Genomic DNA, 5,223 nt, shown 5'->3' on the forward strand with positions numbered 1-5,223 from the left:
CTCTTTGCCGAAAAAATAGCAGATCTGCTGTTTTTCGGCTAAAGTTCTCCTCAGAGTATAGGGATGCTTGCTTGAAGTGGTTAATGTAAAAAATCACACAATGATTTGCGGGACCCCCTGTAGTAACTCTGAGGACCCCCTAGGGGTCCTGGACCCCCCTGTTGAAGACCCTGCTCTAGAACGTCCGATGAGCTCCTCTATTCTGACGATGGTGGTCAAACTTTGTTTGTGTGCAGCTATAGGGGGAAGAACGCAGCACTTTATAGAATATCTAGAACGCATCCTACTCGTTTGATAGGTTGCCCGACTGCCTGTGGCAAGTAAATAAAACGCTCAGGCAAGGTGGAGTGTGCTTTCAGGTTGCCCCGATGGGCAAGTGGAGTTTGAATGGGGAGGCAACCGTTCTTCATCGAATATCATTGGTTATTCGTGAAGAACAAATAATGCCTGCCTTTTTACAAGTAGCAGTTGTGCTCATTCAGATTCTCAAAGTGACCCGTCGCCACCTCAGCAGTTAGCGAATGAATTTAACATTCATATTGATTTACTGTGTCGGGCAAGTGGGCATAACCTTTGGGCAAGTAGAACTTGACCCGTACTTGCCCGACCGGACCTTATAGTGTCAACCCTATACTTACTAGATCTGTATAGTTGAGGTCACGTTTATCGTGCACTGTAGCTCACTGCTCTATAGCTGACTGTAATAACGCACAGCTGATTAGAGCTGTTTACAATGTAGGCGTTTAGCAGACAACTCGTCAAGTGTGAGATCAGAATTAGTGGAGGAAAGGGCCATTCACACTGAGCACTAGAACTATAACCATAACTATACAAAATATTGTTTTAAGAATTGTACAAGTCAAGTGGATGGCAGAGTTCACACCAACTATAAGAAAATACAGTGGTGTAACGATATAGTTATAGTTATTGTTATTGTTATAGTTAAAGGTACTCAGTGTGAATGATGCTTAAATGGACTCTAGTAATAAACAACAAGGTAAATAGTCACATACTATAGAGTGCAGAGAGAACAATGTGGGCCTCAAAACAAACTATAGGATAGCAGGTAAACTATGAACCTAGCATCTGTCTTTTAATTACATTCGTGGTCAAAGAAAAGTGTAATCTAAGTAACAAAAACATAAGAGGCCAAGATACATCATCTGCATAGTAAACTAAACTAGCATCAAGAAGTGATACAAGGAGAGAGAGTGATAGAGGGTGGAGCTCACAGTCTAATTAAGAGTCCTAATCAGCTGTGCGTTTTCCCCTGAATGCACACACACTCACTCACACTCACCACACACACACACACACACACACACACACACACACACACACCACACACACACACACACACACACACACACACACACACACACACACACACACACACACACACACACACCGTACTGTTTGTAAACAAGATCCCGTCTATTGGTTTCTATTGTCTTCTAAATTAATAATTGAGATAAAGAACCAATGACCAAACTCAGATAGTGTGACCTCACCTGCCAATCAGCCAATCAGACTGAGCATACACATAATCTTATGCACTCCCACACGCACATGTACACTTCCATAAACACACATCTGTACACATTCACACTCACGTGAGTGCGTGCACACACACACACACACACACACACACACACACACACACCACAACACACACACACACACACACACACATGACGAAACCACTCATTCTTTTCTCTGATCATGTCTGTTTTTTGGTCTCTCTCTCTCTGTCAGTCCTGGTCTGTATTCTCTCCATTCTCAACACCTACTGTACGACTGTTCTCCAATCAGCACTGAAAAACAGCCCCCCCCCCCCCTCGTTACAGACCCCCCCTCGTTACAGACCCCCCCTCGTTACAGACCCCCCCTCGTTAACAGCCCCCCTCCCTGCTACAGCCCCCCTTGCCCCCCTTACAGGGTTTATGAAGCTATGAGCTCACTGAGGCTACTAGCTAGCTCCCATGGGACTTACACACAACATGTATGCTAAGCCACTTTAGCATACCGCACGCACACGCACGCACGCACGTACGCCACCCGCACGCACGCACCCACGCACACGCACACCCACGCACGCACGCACCCACCCACGCACACACACAGCACACCATACGTGAAGACACGCGCACACACACAGCTATGCTAAGCTATCTTCCTTCCATTGACGTATGTTGGTGGCTACGCTAGGGCTAGCTTGTTGACATCTTAAAACAAACGAGAGGACATGGAAGACGTTTGTTTTTAAAAAGTTCTTATTTTAGCACCTCATCGACACAGGGTTAAAACATGAGAGCCACGAGCTCTTTATTTATTTATGTTAGGTAGTTGTTACCTGCCACTTCCTTCTCTCTCTCTCTCTCTCTCTCTCTCTCTCTCTCTCTCTCTCTCTCTCTCCTCTCTCTCTCTCCTTTCATTTTATGAGGGTTATCTTACGCTGGCCTACAAAGGAAAAAGGAAGTAACATTATTTTTAAAACGAAAGAGGTATTACATAATTTTTTGTTTGCCCGTGTTCAGACAAGAGACTTGTCCTGAGAATCTTAAAGCATTAACGTTTTAACAGATCGACAAATCAACACCATGGGTAACGATCACAGGGTTTCCCTTACAGCAGATTTGCTCTACGACTGAAACTGTTACTTTTACTTTCGCCTTTGTGGACAGTCGCTAACGCGTTAGCGCTAATGCTAACGTGAAAGAACCCGCTGTTGTTGCTTCTTTCCTTTGGTTTGGTTCTTACATATCTTGACTTTAAACATGGATACAGGGTATATATTTGAACAAAAATGAACGTCCTGGACCAACAGAGCAGGTTGTGTTTGTAGACCACACTCTTAAAAAACAGAAGCTTAATAGTGTTTGTATTTCAACACTTTGGGAAGTAGAACCATAACGGTTGGGTTTGGTTTTTTCAGCAGCGTGATTCAATACAGCTCTTAAATCTCATTCCAGAACCCGTCCAGAAAGTGAACATCTACACTGGTCATTTATAGCACAACTTTAGAACACTTGACAGTCGTCGTTTTGTTTTCTTCTTCAAAGGACGATGGTTCTTTTTTTACGCCATTACCGACTGAGATGATGACACTTTTTTACAGACCGGTTCCTCTTAGGAGTTGTAGAACCATACATGTCATAGACGTCAACCCGGATCCAACCAAGGCCTAAATTATACGCCCCGTCGCCGTTGTACAACTGTGTCACGCGACGAACAAACATAGACGACCTACAAGCTCACAAGCCGTCGCGAACGCGACGGCTTGTGAGCTTGTAGGTCGTCTATGTTTGTCGCGAGACACCGTCTTAGGATGAAAGAATAGATTGGACTTACATGGTACAAAGTAGACCGTCTTTGACCGTCATGTTGAACGTAACTCGTAACGTAAAGTCTCCCAACATAAACCAGTGAAAACGGACACATATAGGTAGAGTTTTTTCTAAGAGTGTAGGTCTACAGCGAAGCTTTGCACATCCAGGCGTCATTGTTGCACTTAGAGTTTACATTTTGATGGTCGAAAGGAGAAGATAAAAAAAACGAGATAAAATGAAATGTTATTTGAAGACGAAAGGCCCTCCAATCAAAGTGTCTTTCGCCCAATGTGTGTTCAAGTGAACATTCATATATATATATTTATTTGTTATAGACGGTTTAAACAAAAAAAAGAACTCTTCTGTTTTGTATTATTATTATTATTATTATTTATCCTTCATGTATTTATATCGACAAAAAACAGAAATGTACTTTTTTAGTATTTACCTGTTACGAAAGAGAAAAAAAATGACGTTGTGTTTTCTTCTTGTCCGTTGTACCGAAGTTTTAATTTTTTAGTTCTTGTATTTTAGAGGAAAAATACGTAGTTATTTATGTTCCTATTATGGCCCTTGTACATAAATGTCTTGGCTTGTACAGGGAAACAGGCGAAGGTCAGGGGTCAAAGTGCGCCCCGTCTGTCCATAGTCGGAAAAATTTAGATGAATTATTAGATGAAAAAGTAAAAAAAAAAGAAAGAAAAACTCTTTTTGGAGAAACAAAGTTATTTTCTTTGTTCTTTGTAGCTTGTTTTTCTTTTCCTTGTTGAGAGAGTTGTCTGTGAGCAATTCTTTAATAAAATGTTATGTTATTCAGAGACGATCCTCATATCCCTCATTGACCCACCTTGAAGCCCTGAAAATATCTGATCTACAAGCTCACAATGCGCCACATTTTCTGTATTTTGGAACATTTTGAAATTTGTAATTTTTGGGGGAAATTTATTTCCTAGATCTGAATTTTCTTTTTATGTGTTTGACCTCTAATAACCTGCTCAAAACATGGACACCAGGTTAAAGTGGTGAACAGGAAGTGGTAAACAGGAGGTTAGCTTCTGTCGTCTCGCGTAGCAGACAACTATTCCACAATCTCTGAATGCTATATAGAGTCTGGAACCACACTCCTGAATGTTATATAGAGTCTAGAACTACACCTCCTGAATGTTATATAGAGTCTGAACTACACTTCCTGAATGTTATATAGAGTCTGGAACTACACCTCCTGTATGTTATAGAGTCTGGAACTACACCTCCTGTATGTTATAGAGTCTGGAACTACACCTCCCCAAATCCCAGAGAGGAAGCTGGCACTTCCATTCACGAAAATATATTTGTCTCCGCCGGAGGTGTGAGAGTATGTTTTCGTTCTGTCCCGCTGTGTCAAACTTCACGTGACACGTGACAATATGTTGTCACCAATGCTTTTGATTGGCTAGCGAGACGCATGACGAAATAAAATCCTATAAATAGTGTGTCACTTAAAAAAGCCATTTATTTTTTTGAAGTGAGATAAGACAGGATCAATCAGTCTTGATTGGAACAGTACCTTCCAGTACAAATCACCCGTCCGTGCGTGTGTGTGTCCCTCTGAGAACACCTAACATTGGTCAAGTTTCACGTGACATCACAATATGTAATATTAATATTAAATATATAAATAGCTTAGACAGGAACAGTACTTTGCAGTACAACAGAGATCACAGCTGAGATCACACAATGCAACTAACTTCCATTACGCAAACTGAAGAAGCAGCAAATCATCGTCTGAACCTGATGAAGAAGCAAAGGCGCAGAAGGCCAAAGCTAAGAAAGCATACTCATCTACAACAGTAACACAGAAGAGGACTATAGAGTTGAATTGATCCCACAACAAGGCGAAGTCTTAATACTGTAA

The 5,223-nt window shown here is 41.7% G+C and overlaps 1 long non-coding RNA gene across 1 annotated transcript; it reads right to left on the minus strand.

The window, feature by feature from the left end:
- Positions 1-460: 460 nt before the first annotated feature.
- On the minus strand, positions 461-4,318 carry LOC308098982. Its single transcript, XR_013934341.1, has 2 exons — positions 1,342-4,318; positions 461-1,295 (listed from the first exon to the last, which is right to left on the minus strand). It is a non-coding gene; the product is annotated as an uncharacterized lncRNA (long non-coding RNA).
- Positions 4,319-5,223: the final 905 nt, after the last annotated feature.

Source organism: Gymnoscopelus braueri (assembly GCF_963280865.1).
Source record: "Gymnoscopelus braueri genome assembly, chromosome: 13".
Classification (NCBI taxonomy): Eukaryota; Metazoa; Chordata; class Actinopteri; order Myctophiformes; family Myctophidae; genus Gymnoscopelus; species Gymnoscopelus braueri.